Source organism: Sphaeramia orbicularis, chromosome 18 (genome assembly GCF_902148855.1).
Source record: "Sphaeramia orbicularis chromosome 18, fSphaOr1.1, whole genome shotgun sequence".
Taxonomy (NCBI): Eukaryota; Metazoa; Chordata; class Actinopteri; order Kurtiformes; family Apogonidae; genus Sphaeramia; species Sphaeramia orbicularis.
In genome coordinates this window covers 5888558-5904205 of record NC_043974.1, presented here as the reverse complement: position 1 = coordinate 5904205, position 15648 = coordinate 5888558, and the positions used below count along the sequence as shown (strand labels likewise).

Below are 15648 nucleotides of genomic sequence, written 5' to 3'. Positions count from 1 at the left end.
TTTTTTTCTAGTAGTTCAAATGTGATAAAACTACTAGTACTTTTCTAGTAGTTTTATCATGTTTTTATCTATGTCACAGTGCTTTTTGCAAGGATGGTAATTTTACTTTAAAATTGTATAGCTGTTTAAAGATTTACATCAGATATTTTGAAGTAAGATTGCCTCAGGTATGGGGACTACAAATCCACCAGGAGAAGGTGAAGTGTGGTCAGAGAGGCCACCTTGTACGGTGACAGCAGGTGAGACAAGAGGGACCAGAAGCCAGGTCGAAAACCACAGCGGTGATGGATTCAATGTTGCTGAAAGCACAGATGGAACACAGGAAGAACGCCTCTTGGAGGAGGCAGAGCCCCTATGTGAGCACCAAGACCCAATTCCCACCATCTCACACAGAGTAGAGCCACAGGCAGAGAGCAAGAAACCAGCAAGAAGGAATAAGCTCAAATAGCCAAAGTCAAATGAAGCACAGACATGGCACACATTGGGTACAGACCTGATCAATATTCTGGAGGGAATGTTGCATGGAGGCATCAAGGGCAAGCTTAACCTGTTGGGGGATATTATATACCAGTGTTGCAAGGACAGATTTGGCAAAATTATCCCCAAGTAGAGGTCTGCCCCAAGAGAGAATGGGAGGAGGGAAAAGGAGATCACCCGGCTTGTGCAAAGGAGCCAACAACTCCTCAAGAACTGGAGGAATGCAACCCAGCCAGAGAGAGAAGGCCTGAAAGCCCTGTGGGAGGAGGTCAGGCAAAGGCTAACAAGGCCCCGCCAAGCTGAACGCATCTGCAAGTGCAGCCAACGGAAGCAAAAAGAGCGAGCCAGCTTCTTCAAGGATCCCTTCAAGTACGCTGGACAACTGCTGGAGGAGAAGAAGTCCAGGAAGCTCAAAGCCACCGGAAAGCAAATTGAGCATCACATCAAAAGGCAGTGCATTGACCCACTTAGAAATGTCCCATTAGGAATACCAGGGTACATGACCCAGTCAGCGCTACTGACAGCCGAGTGCAAGATCATGCCCCTGAAGTTCAGCAAAGTAAGGCAAGCCATGAAGACGGCAAGGTCCTCATCAGCACCTGGCCCCAGTGGAGTCCCCTACAAGCTGTATAAGAATTGCCCTAAGGTACGAGAGCTACCGTGCTACCTAATGAGAACTGTCTGGCCAATTCAGAAACACTGACCTGCTGAATGTGGAAGGGAACATCTTCTTAATGCTGGCCAAAAGGATGACCACCTACCTGTTAAAGATTGGCTACATTGATAATAGGTGCCAGAAAGCAGGAGTCCCAGGTTTCCCAGGGTGTGTAGAGCACTCTTATGATGATCTGGAACCAAATCCAGAGGGCCAAGCAGGGCGTCATCTGACTTGATCTCACCAATACGTATGAATCAGTCCCACATCAGCTGATCAACTATGCCTTGGAATTCTTCCACACACTCCTCTGCATCAGGAACCTGGTAGCACTTTACTTTAGCGACCTACAGATGTGCTTTGACCTCCATGACTTCACCACCAGGTGGCAGCAGCTACAAGTGGGACTCGCCATTAAGTGTGCCAATTCTCCAATCTTGTTTATGACCACCTTCAACATAATCCTCATTGAAGCAAGACAAATGGTTGGAGGGATCAAATTACCATCTGGTCAGAGGCTACCCCTATTGAGAAGCTATATGGACGATGTCACCAGCCTCCTTCAGACAGCAGCATGTACATCTCACCTGCTGAAAAGTTTGGATGACTTGATGTCATGGGCCAGAAAAAAGATCAAGCCCTCCAAATCCTGTAGCCTGTCGCTCAGAAGGTTAGTCAGGAATGAAAACACCATCTTCGTTGTTGGGGAAGAGAGAATCCCTCTCCTATCTGAGCAACCCATCAAAAGTCTAGGGAGGCAGACAGGTGGGGAGGACTGTCATGAGCTCACAGCTCAAAGCTCATGGACAACCTGGCAAGGATTGACCAAAGCCAACTCCCTGGAAGGTACATGACCTTGTGCTACACTCTACAGAAAGTTGATGTGGCCCTTGAAAATGAGTGAGATCCCCTTATCCACTGTGAGTAAGATGGATGGAAAAGCCAGCTCATTCATCAGAAAGTAGCTGGGGCCACCACGGTGATGAAGACGGAGGAAGAGCGCCACAAGATCAAGGCCATGTCGCAGGGCCGGCAAGGAAGCTGGACACCCTGGGAGGGAGTTGTCAACCAGAACATCAGTTGATCTGACCTGTGGAGCATCCAACAGGCAAGGCTTCGATTCCTCATTTGCTCAACCTATGACACACTTTCCTGTCCTCGTAACCTCCACCAGTGGTTCGGGAATGAAGAATTTTGCTCACTCTACAATGCTCCCAATGCTAGCCTCCTACACATCTTGTCAGGCTGCAAGACCGTACTCTGTCAGGGACTCTATAGATGTGCCATGGCCAGGTCCTGAGGAAGTTGACTGAGGTGCTGGAATGGTGTTGACAGGGCAACAAATAACCATCATCAGCAGAGAACCTCACCAATTGTGTAACGGGGGGGGGGGGGGGGGGGGGGGGCGGCAGGGCAAAGATACACAAAGCCAAGAGAGACATCAAGACCTTTTTCCCCTGACCAGGAGTGGGACATAAGGGTTGACCTCAACAGGCAGCTCTGGTTCCTCACCAAGATTACCACCACACCTCTTCACCCTGACATTGTTATGTGGTCCATGAAAGCAAGAGTAGTGTACCTCATTGAACTCACAGTTCCATTGGAGGAGGAGATCGATGCTGCTGCCTTTGAGCGCATGAAAGCCAAGTACTCAGAGCTAGCAGCCGAGTGCCAGGAGGCTGGCTGGAGGACCACTATCAACCCTGTGGAGGTTGGCTGTCAAGACTTCGTGGAACTGTTAACAACACGCCTGTTGAGGGATGCAGGAGTGATGGGAGGGAAGCTGAGTAAGGCTTCAAAAGAACTGTTGGAGGAGGCTGAAAAAGGCAGCCTCTGGCTCTGGCTGAAGAGGAAGGACAGGAGCTGGGGAAAGAACATCTAACCCCAACAACCACTGCAGGGGGTGACAGGAAGATGTCCCTCTCACTGCCCCACCACCAGGAGACATTCCAGGATTAAAGGGGCAAAACGTTGGTGAATGGTGGTTCCTGGCTGATGACCCCGCAACTGACCCATGGGCACCAGAGGAAGTGCGACAGGCAGGAAGTTCCACCTACCTGTACAATAACAGAGGTACAAATATACAGTCATTGTAGGCAGTTTGGCGAAGCAGAACTCATGCTGAGTAATATGCTTTACCTTTTAGACAACTGAGAAAGACCTGCCCAGTAGGTGTATGCTACATTTAGGATATTTTCAGTCCTTTATCTTGTTGTCCAATGATATGACCCTAACCCAGTGATGTGACCCTAACCCAATGATTTGACTCCAACCCAATGATTTGACCCCAACCCAATGATATGACCCCATCCCAATGATATGACCCTAACCCAATGATTTGACCCCAAGCCAATGATATGACCCTAACCCAACCCAATGATATGACCCCACCCTAATGATATAACCCTAACCCAACCCAATGATATTACCTCAACCTAATGATATAACCCTAACCCAACCCAATGATATGACCCCAACCCAATGATATGACCTCAACCCAATGATATGACCCTAACCCTAACCCTGGACAAACATAACGTTTGTTGTGAATTTCTAAAGCTTTGGATCATTTTGTAATCACGTCGGCTTACAACAGTCATATCTAAAAGCTCCTACATTCAAAATTACTTTTTTGCTTTTGATGCCAAATGAAGAGAGAACTGCCAAGATTTTTTTTTCAGTTTTCCAGCCAAACTAAAATATGTCACATCATGATGTGGCTGAAGTGCAGAATAATAGAGTAGATTTAATTTGAATTCAATCTTGTTCGTGCACTACAGTTTCTCCAAGTGTAACAGAATTTCTATGAGAACAGAGAGGTTTGATCAAGAGGACAACATCTGTTTAGTCAAAGGAAATGTGTTCATTTGCAGGTTTGCTGTTTCATTCTTGTTTATCCTGAGGTTTGTGTTAAAACACTCACACCACTGCTCAGTTTGAGTGCTATTACCTCTGGGAGAGAGCTTCAGTGAAATGCATAAAATGTAAAGAACAGAAAATAAAGAATAGATGGAAGGAAGAGAGGAGGAAGACTGTAATGAAGTGAAATGATGGCTGAAAGGAGGACAGCATGAGGAGAAAATATAAAAAGTATGAGGATGAAGGATAAATTATAGAGTGACTAAAAAGAAGAGGAGGAGCAGAAGTGGATAAATGTCAGAAGGAGGGATGAGGAGGAGAGGTGACGGCAGGACAGATGAGGAGAAGGGATGAAGGATAGAGGGAGGGAGGGGATGGCAGAGGAGATGAATGAGATGACAGAGAAGTGAAGAGGGAGCAAGGAAAGGAGATGCTGTGGGGATGGAGAGAATGGTTAACAGATGGTAGGACGGACGGTTTAGATGAATGAAGGGGAGAGGGATGAAGGACTGCAGGAGACTAGAGGGGAAGAAGGTCTGGATATTTTAGGTGGAGAACAGCCTGAGTGTTCATGTAGATCACCAGTCTCCACCCATTCCAACAACCCTGTCCCTGCAGGACAGTCTACAAATAACGCTGTACACGGTTTTATTGTGGTGAAGTTAGTGAGAATAATAAGAACTAGAGGTTTGGGATGCGACGTTAGTTAAGGTTAGAGGGGTCTGTCGTTGTTGTCATGGTTACAGTAACAAACAGCAGTTCCAGTCCAGTGTTTGGTTGACTTGTGTTGCCTCTATACTCCTTCCCCTAACCCAGTGTTTTTCAACCTTGGGGTCGCCTGGAATTCAAATGGGGTTGTCTGAAATTTTTAGTAATTGATAAAAATAAAAATAAAAACTTACTAATAGAAAATATATGGTGAGTTGAGAGAGATTTAAGATACTGTAGTTCTTTTATAAGTCATAGTTTGAGTTATTGTTTTTTCGGTATTAATTTGCAGCCAAACTGAACTGACTGTACATATCCTGACCAAGGAAGACAAAATTCTCACTTTGTGCAGTAATCTCAACCTGGCTTTTCTGCCTCCGTCCATAATAATATACATTATATAGCCAAAATGTAATCTAAAATTAATGTTTATCAAACTATTACATGATCAAAAACAAATTCATTTTAGGAAAAAAAAAAAAAAGTCTTCGTTTTGAATGTCTGGGGTCGCCAGAAATTTGTGATGTTAAAATGGGGTAATGAGCCAAAAAAGGTTGGGAACCACTACCCTAACCTTCTCAAAAGTCTGTTTAGACTCTAGTACAAAGATACTAAATGTAGTCTGGGTTGCTTATATTCATGATAGTAATCTATACCCTGAGTTCTATATAGAGGGTTCAGGTCCAGGTTCTCTCAGGTTCTTCAGTTTCCATTTACTGCTTCTCTACAGTTGTAATTTTGCTGTCCGAGCTACCATTAGGTTGGAAACCACCAAAAACAGGTGTGTGGATGTGGTTGTGTGGTCATGCATGAACAGTAAAAGATGCTTCAGATGTTTCCATCAAGGGAGTGGACACATCAATGACATTATGCAATGCAAACCCTCGTCTGACCCTGGTGAAGTCAACGCCCAAGGATGTCTGGGATGGAGGAGGAAAGAGAGAAAAGGACAGATGTTAGATGACGAAGAGGTGGAGTGGCCACCAGATGGATTATGGGATGGATGGTGAAGATGAGAGGAGGGGTGGGCATAGGGAATATTGAGATTACATCAACCCAAGTCAAAAAGGATAGAGACAAACATGTATGAGAGAGAAGCTAGATTTGGAGAAGGATGGTTGGAGAAGTGAAGGAATGTAGAAATGAGTCACAGAGAAATGAAACCAAAGGCAGCAGTGAGGGAGAGACAGGGGAGGTCGTATGGGGATTAGAGGAGGGGGGAGGCAGAAGCAGAGGCTCCTCCAGGGTGTTAGGGAGTGGTGGGGTGGAGATGTGTTCAGTTCAGTCACTGTTCTCATCTTCTCAAATGCCCAGTGCCTTCTGCTACTATATTTAGAGCATTATACAACAAAGGATTGCATCATCTGCCAACATAGGTTTACTTGCCAGAATGTTCTCTGTTGTCTGATTTCCCTCTTGTGTAGCTACAGGGTTCCTTCGCTCTCAGGTTGTGAATAAAACTTGGTTTGTAATTAAGTCGACCTGTTAAACAAAGGTTAAAGAGGGAAGAGGAGGGAGTTGAAGCGGTTTGCGCTAAGCCTTTTACAGATGGTGCTGTTTTCCACACTGGTTTGACTTTTTGTTGTTGTATTAATCAGGACCTGTTTGAGCTCCATTACAATTTTAGTGGATTTTGGTTCAAAATAAAGTCAAAATGAATAAAGACGAACATGGACGAGCGGGAAGGTGGATTTGAAGAGGGATGGTTGAAGAAGTGAAGAAGGGTAGAAAGAAGAGGAAACCACCAAACTATTAACTTCAAACCAACATCTGTTTTTATGACAGCTCATGTCAGATGATCAAATATCCTACACCAACATCCACAGTGTTGTTTGTCAGTAATAATTAACAGGACAAGGTGATTAACGCAGTATCAGCAGACTGTTATGACCAGACTAATGTACCCACTACTGTCTGATGGGCTTCTTGGTCCTTCTTCTACGTTCAACTGGACTGTTTTGCTCTTTTGAAAACATTTGTCTCTCATCCAAGACACTTGTTAAGTTCTAATAAGTGGTGAGTTAATTGGCCTTATAAACCTGTGGGGGGAGAGGTCTGTGTGGGTCCACAGAACAGTCCAACTGAACCTAGAGGAAATACCAAGAAGAACGATGACCCGGACAAATGACAACCTACACAGATGACTGATGGGCTGTGTGTCCTTTACTGTGGACTGAAACATGTAGGACATGGCAGTTGAGTAGAAGGAGGATTCGGACGCACATGCTACACGTCTTCACCAGGAAGTCCATGTGTTTATGTTGGATGAAAACCAAAGGGGAGAAATGACCAGTGTAGTCACAAAGAAAAGGGGGTCTGACTCTGGAGGAGGGACCACTGACATGAGCAGATCAAGGTTATAGTAGTTTTGGATTTTTCATTTTAGTTTAGTTTTATTTAGTTTTGACTTTTTTTCCCCCTCTAATTCAGTTAGTTTTAATTGGTTTTTAGAGCAGGTTTGCTAGTTTTTATTAGTTTTCATTTTTTTCTAAATGCTTAGTTTTAGTTTAGTTCTAGTATTAATTTTAGTTTTGTCATATCTTTTATCTTCTTCGCCATCGTATTCAAATAAATCCCATACAGGACTCTGCCTTCTCCCGACTTTAGTCTCCATGTTTCCAGGTAGAGTGGAGACGAGAAGACGACTAAACGACAAGTGACGAGAAGTGACAGACTGTGAAGTGCTGTATGGTGGCGCTAGCTAAAATTGCTAGAGCGAAATAAATCGATTGCATATCAATCTGACATTGACAAAGACGAAAACAAAGGGAATTTTATCCATAATTTTTATACGTTTTAGTTAGTTTTGTAAGCACAATACAGTTTCAGTTAGCTATCGTTTTTTCTTTTAATTATAGTTTTTATTTATTTCATTTAACGAAAATGTTTTTTCAATTCTAGTTTTCTCCATTTCATTAGTTTTTGTTAATGATAATAACCTTGGAGCAGATAAAGGGTTGGAGGGGGTTCAGACCCCAACTCTGGAGGAGGGAACACTGACATGAGCAGATAGAGGGTTAAAGGAGAGAAGAAGAGGAGCAGAGAGGAGGACAGACAGGAAGAGGAGCAGAGAAGAGGACAGAGAAGAGGAGGACCAGAGAGGAAGAAAGAGAAGAGGAGGAGCAGAGAGGAGGACAGAGAAGAGGAGGACCAGAGAGGAAGACAGAGAAGAGGAGGACCAGAGAGGAGGACAGTCTATCCTGATGAGTGTACCAGTCTATATCAGCTGAACTCAGATCAGCCTGATCCGTTCTAACTAAGGTTATAGTAAGTGTTAGGGACAAACCCCTTGGTAGTGTGTGGACCCTTAAAGCCTCCGTCAGCTGGAGGACAAACACCCCCTCCCCGAGATGTCTGTGGGTTCAGGTATTCAGGGTTGAAGATGTTTCGAGACTAATTAAGATTCCAATTAAGATCCTCCTTGTCTCGCCTTTCACCTCTTTTTCCCTTTTTCATCAAAGTGGAAATTTTGTCTTTTTTTTTTTTTTTTAATGGGGTGGGCTTTGTCTTTTTTTTGTCTGTTGAAGACCCTCTGGACCCAGGATGGATTAGATCCACCTTTGGGGTTGAAGCTCCGTAGTACAAACCCTTAAATGGACTGAATGGGATGTCTTGTCCTAAGGCTAGATGCTGATCTGTTTGTCACATCTGTCCTCTCCTCAAACATTTCAGGACACTTTTTCCTCCATCTGTCTTTGTCTTCTAATGTTCCCTAAACTCTTTGTGTGGACATTGTCAGTCAGCGTCCTCATGTGCAGTCTGTTGGTCGTATTTTTCCCATCTTTATGTCATCAGAAGCAGTGATTATCCACAGGTAGTGTGATGTCCACCAACCTCAGGGTCACTGGTTCAAATCCCAGTTCCACTGATATTTATCACGTCTGTCTTCATTTCCGTCTCCTCTTTACCATCTGCTGTCACTTAAAGTCATACAGTCCATAAATATCTTCACCATATGTATATTAATGGTTCCATTTTGAAGTCTTGATGGGGGAGGAGGTCCAGTTGAAGCAACACAATAAAGGTGCTCGTTTTTTGGTGTTCCTTTATGGAACGACTAAAGTCTTATTGTGACATGATCAGACCTGAATCTCTACCCATCCAAATGTACCAGAACATGAACAGACATGAAGTCATGACCTCAGTCTGTCTAGTTCTTGTTCAACTATCCAAGGTCATTCCAGTCATTGAGTCTGAAGATGCACATGGAGGACGAGTTCAAAACCAGCACTGATGAAAGACTTTGAATTTCTACATTTTCTGAGGCACATCTGTTCTGCAGGGTGAACAATACAGATACACCTGGAAGATGAAGATGAGGAGTTAGGACCATGGATCAGCTGTAAATTAGATGATACTTATAAACAGTTCCATTTAGTGGGAGCTTTAAGAACAGGCCGTGGGTTGACTTTAAACGCATCATGTTTTTTGCTCTTCTCATCAGTGTTCATCTGTTGTTCTAAAGTCCCAAAGACTTTAGTGATGATGCTGTTTTAGGTTGAAGATTCTCTGGTCATGTGACACACACACACACACACACACACACACACACACACACACACACACATAGACTTTTGGAAACTGTGGAGCTCAGCCACATGTCCTGCCTCATTGGATCATTGGTCTGTAACTAGGGATGCACCGATACCACTTTTTTCCAGACTGAGTACGAGTACGAGTACTTACATTTGAGTATTTGCCAATACCGAGTACCAATACAAGTACTTAATAATCCCATTCCAGTTCTTAGTTCCTTTTGTAAATGTGCTTTATTGTTGTTATCATTAGTCTGACTGGAAAAAAGTGCTGCTACTGACATTTAACATGTTGGAATGGGCGTTTCTCAATTAATCCACCAGGGGGTGCCACTCTGAATTAACCATACTGGACAAATACCACGAAAAAGAGGAACGTTTTTTGAGAAGAAGAAGAAGAAGAAAGTCAGTAATAACAAACATGGAGACGACAGAGGCAACACTAATGTGGTACTAATATTGCAGCGTTTTCACTGGTAAGGTTTAAAAGCTTAGCTTCAGCAGGAAGAGAAATGAGCGATAATTTTGTTTTTACTTCTGCTGGCGGCGGTCCACACTGCTCCATACACCTGCTGGTATTCTCATTCTGTTTACGCATCCACGAGCACCTGGTAAACGGATGGAATGTACACAGAGGACAGACAGAACGCTACGTCCGTATCTGTCTGTGTCTTTAATGTTACTTGCAGTCAGCATTACTTTTATCACCGTCATTTATTTTGAAAAATCTCCACACTCTTCACACTCCCCACACATTATTCCACCGCCGCATACCTGCTGCACTGAACTGTGAATGTCACATGGCCGTAAGTGGTATCGGTGCATTTGTATTGGATGTCTTTTACGAGTACGAGTACAAGTACACACACTGAGTATCGGGGCCGATGCCGATACTCGTATCGGTATCGGTGCATCCCTATCTGTAACCTTCACTGATGTGTGACATCCATGTCAGGTGACCTTTGACTTGTTCATTCAACATGGGTTCTGGATTTCAGTCCATTTGTTTTTTGCAGTTGTGTTGCTTTTTTGTGTTTTTTTAATCATGATAGTACTGACTGAAGTGGAGCAGGTGATTCCCATGGACAGGCCAATTATCAGCGCTGAAACTGTTCCCAAACATCAGTGTAGATCATTTCATTTCTGACCCCCCAGGACTGACTCCACCTTCTGTGGATACAACTACTGTTTTCTAACGCTGTTTAAAAAACATTTCAAACATTTGTCCTCTGAGTAGTCTTTAACAAATGGGCTAAAGTGGAGTTTGTCTGCTTTCCAGTGGCACCACGTATGTCCTCTTTGCACATTAAGACACCACATCCCAAATGTTCTCAAACTCTAACATTCTGCAGCATTAATTACTTCCACCATCCGAGGTTATGTTTTGTTTGGTTGGTTTGTTTGTCTGTCTTTTAGCAAGATAACTCAAAAAGTTATGGACAGATTTTGATGAAATTTTTAGAAAATGTTGATACTGACACAAGGAACAAATGATGGAATTTTGGTGGTGATCGATGGGGGGGCTGATCTGCCTTGGCGGAGGTCTGCGCTCTCCGAGTGCTTTCCTAGTTCATTATCATTTCTTATCTGGAGCCAATAATGTATTGACTGTTAACCTGCTGACATGTTACAGGAAGGAGGTTCAAGGTCAGATGTCTGCAAAAAAATCATTTGGAAGTCTAAAACTTTCCTTATGGTGTATAGAGATACAACATGTACTGCAGTGTAAAAAAAAACCAAACAAAAAAAAAAAACCAAGTGCATTTCTGATGAATTCATCCATTTTCAGACTAAACAAATGGAAAAGTGTGATTTTAAGTGAAGTGGATGAATGTGGAGGTTGAACTAAACCAGTTCATGTTTGACACCTGATACGGACTGACATGTTAGTATCAGTACATGACACACAATAACAGTAATAATAACCCTGACGCTACAATAATGCGTCTCTGATGTTTAAGAGTGTTTTTACAAGGAACATGGATAATGTGGACTAAAAGCATTTCCTCTAAGTTCAGTACAAACATGAATACAACTGTATTTTAATAATATTTCTGTTAAATTTTGATAATATTTCTGTAGTATCTATAATTTTTCAAACATTCCTATGGTGTGCATCAAACCTGTACCTTTCTCTATTTGGTCAATGAGGTTGCAGGAAGATGTGAATGTGTTGTTTTTTCAGATATGGAAAAATTAAAAAGATTAAAAAAAAAAAAAAGCCTGAAGATGAAAGAGAGAAACATTGGTGTCGGTGTTTCCGTTTGGTCTGTACTTTGTGCTCTGCTTTATGCAAACATGTCTCTGTACAGACAGCAGGAAAAGGGCAGGATGGAGGGAGGAAGACAGGCTGTCCACTGGGAATGAAAGGAAAGGGAGGAGAAAAGAAACAGAGGGAGGAGAAGACGAGTACAGGCTGTAGAGAGAATGCAAGAGCAGGATGGAAACGATAGAGGAAGAAGGTGAGAGAGGTAAAGAAAAATGACAGAGAAGAATTCAGACTTCCACAAGCAGAGGAAATGGATTCAGCCAAAAACTAGAGTCAAAGAACATATTAGTGAAGGAATGAAGAAAGAGAGGAAAGGATGGAGAGAAGCAGCCTGATGGAGGAGAGAAATGATGGGCTGAGACAGGTGGAGAAAAACTACTAGAGGGCAGAGTGAGGAGTGATGGAGTGGAGGAGGAGAGGCCCAGATAAACGAGTCTGATAATAAAGAAGGAACGAGTCCAATAACAAAGAAGGAATGAGTCCAATGATAGAGGATGAACGAGTCCAATAATAAAGAAGGAATGAAGAATGGAGAGAAAGACATGGGAAACCGATACACATTGATCTGGAAAGATGAACAGAGGCACGATTATTTACATAGACACGCTTATTTACAAAGACATGTTTATTTACATAGACACGTTTATTTACAAAGACATGTTTATTTACATAAACACATTTATTTACAAAGACATGTTTATTTACAAAGACACATTTATTTACAAAGGCAGGTTTATTTATAAAGACATGTTTATTTACCAAGACACATTTATTTACAAAGGCCGCACCACAGCCTGACCCTAACCCAAACCCAAACAGTATGAGTCAAACTGAACTAGACAACCAAATGTTTTTGACCCGCTCCCAGCCCTGCCCCCCAGGTAACCAGCTGATCTTCTCATCACTGGTACAGACATACATCTGCAGACACCAATGTACATATTCAGTTGCGTCTGAAACAGTAGGTTTTATGTTCGGTTTTACAGTCAGAGTTTCCCATTGGTCATAAATCCTCTCCCATGTTGGTGTGATCAGCCCCTATCCATGGTCCTGAAACTGAATTAGGCCATGCCCACATCGCAGGTGTGGCTGTCACAGAAAATTAAATGTTTCATGTATTATTAGTTTGGATTAAAGATGAATGTTCAACTGTTGGACATTACATGTCCAACAGTTGAACCATGGCCATGGGGTGGCCACCGCTCAGATGGTAGAGCGGGTCGTCCAATAACCGAAGCGTTGGTGGTTCGAATCCCGCTTTGTCCATGTGCTGTTGTGTCCTTGGGCAAGACACTTAACCCTCCTTACCTCAAGTGCTGCTATTCACACTGGTGTATGATTGCATATGAATGTTTGGTGGTGGTTGGAGGGGCCGTAGGCACAAATTGGCAGCCATGCTTCTGTCAGTCTGCCCCAGGGCAGCTGTGGCTACATATGTAGTTTACCACCACCAGAGGGAGAATGTGAGAGTGAATGAATAATGGATCCACTGTGTGCACTTTCAGTATGCGTTCATAGAAAAGCGCTACATAAATCTAATCCATTATTAATAGGACCAACCGTTAACTGAAAGAAGAATTAGGCCTGTTGATTGGTTGTTTTTCCATGATAAAAAAAACAAACAACGCCCCCACACACACACCCCATTTTTTTGACAAATCTCACCCTTTTTATGTATATATATATGCACTATATTCAAAAGTATTTGCTCACCTGCCTTGACTCGCATATGAATTTAAGTGACATCCCATTCCTAGTCTATGGGGTTTGATATGAAGTTGGTCCACCCTTTGCAGCTATAACAGGTTCAACTCTTCTGGGAAGGCTGTCCACAAGGTTTAGGAGTGTGTTCATGGGAATTTTTGACCATTCTTCCAGAAGCACATTTGTGAGGTCACACACTGATGTTGGACGAGAAGGCCTGGCTCTCAGTCTCCACTCTAATTCATCCCAAAGGTGTTCTATGGGGTTGAGGTCAGGAGTCTGTGCAGGCCAGTCCAGTTCATCCACACCAGACTCTGTCATCCATGTCTTTATGTGACAGACTTAGTACAGAGGCTGAACCCAAATGTGAGACCAGTAGACAGATGAAAAGTTGAGTGTTTATTAAACACAATCACAGGGGAAAAAATACAACACAGAGTAGCTAGCATGTCTGTGAAGGCGTGGGTATCTGGACTCGACGTCCGGGCGGTGAGCGGGGTCAGCGGGCGATCTGCACGGCTGAGCCGGAGTAATCCCGACAGCAACCTGACTAGGGCAAAACAGAGGGATGTCAAAAAACAGGCCAGGTCATACACGGGAGAGCAAAACAGAAAGCAACGGGACATGAGGGACAGGCTTACTCACGGTCAAAATCCAGGCGAGGGTCAAAACACACAGGTAATCGTTGGAGGCTGAGGTATCAAAGGGAGTAGGCAGAATCAGAAGTTGGATGAACTAACCAGGTCACAAACAGAGGAGCAGGCAGAACAGGAACAGGCAGAATCGGTGGTCGGTAGACAAAACGGGTCCCAATGGGCAGACAGACTGACAGGATCCAAAAACGCTGGTGAGTAAGCACACGAGTGTCGCAAAGAAACGGGGAAGACACAGGGTTTAAATACACAAGAGGGCGGGAAGACAATTAGACACAGGTGGAACACATCAGGGTGGAGTCAGGTAATCAGACAGGTGAAACAATCAAGGAGGGGAAGTAAAGACACCAGACAAGACACATGAGGGAAACTTAACAAAATAAAAAAGGAAATGACAGACAACATAAAAGACAGACAAGACAGACAAAATCCAGACACAGTCTGGGAGCAGACATGACACTTCATGGACCTTGCTTTGTGCACTGGTGCACAGTCATGTTGGAAGAGGAAGGGGCCAGCTCCAAACTGTTCCCACAAAGTTGGGAGCATGGAATTGTCCAAAATGTCTTGGTATGCTGAAGCATTCACAGTTCCTTTCACTGGAACTAAGGGGCCAAGCCCAGCTCCTGAAAGACAACCCCACACCATAATCCCCCCTCCACCAAACTTTACACTTGGCACAATGTGGTCCAACAAGTATCGTTCTCCTGGCGACTGCCAAATCCAGACCCGTCCATCAGATTGCCAGATGGAGAAGCACGATTCGTCACTCCAGAGAACGCGCCTCCACTGCTCTAGAGTCCAGTGGTGGCGTGCTTTACACCACTGCATCCGGCGCTTTGCATTGCACTTGGTGATGTATGGCTTGGATGCAGCTGCTCGGCCACGGAAACCCATTCCATGAAGCTCTCTGCACACTGTTCTTGAGCAAGTTTGGAGGTCTGTAGTGATTGACTCTGCAGAAAGTTGGCGACCTCTTCGCACTATGTGCCTCAGCATCCGCTGACCCCACTCTGTCAGTTTTCGTGGCCTACCACTTCGTGGCTGAGTTGCTGTCGTTCCCAAACACTTCCACTTTCTTATAATACAGCTGACAGTTGACTGTGGAATATTTAGGAGCAAGGAAATTTCACGACTGGATTTGTTGCACAGGTGACATCCTATCACAGTTCCACGCTGGAATTCACTGAGCTCCTGAGAGTGACCCATTTTTTCACAAATGTTTGTAAAAGCAGTCTGCATGCCTAGGTGTTTGATTTTATACACCTGTGGCCATGGAAGTGATTGGAACAGCTGATTCTGATTATTTGGATGGGTGAGCCAATACTTTTGGTAATATAGTGTGTATATCTATCTATATCTATATCTATCTAAATCTATATATATATATATCTATATCTATAAATATATATATCTATATCTATCTATCTATCTATCTATCTATCTATCTATCTATATGTATATTATATATATATATATATATATATATATATATATATATATATATATATATATATATATATATATATATATATATGTATGTATGTATATGTATGTATATATATATATGAAAATAACAGGCCAACTTCAGGCCGAAGGGTTATTATAATCATTTTGTCATCTGTCTGTCCGTCCATTTGTCCATTCTATGATGTCCTTTCATTATCTGAAGAATGCATTGACATAAGTCCACCACATTTATACAAAGGCAATCTAATCTAAATTCTAGGGCAGTAACTTCCTATTCTAAGATAATCGACAGGAGGATAAAAGCATTCCTTTTTTATA

At 43.2% G+C, this 15648-nt stretch overlaps 1 protein-coding gene across 1 annotated transcript in view; it reads left to right on the top strand.

The window, feature by feature from the left end:
- trpc5a (transient receptor potential cation channel, subfamily C, member 5a) overlaps positions 1–15648 on the top strand; it is a 253871-nt gene that overhangs the window by 79818 nt on the left and 158405 nt on the right. The window lies entirely within an intron of this gene.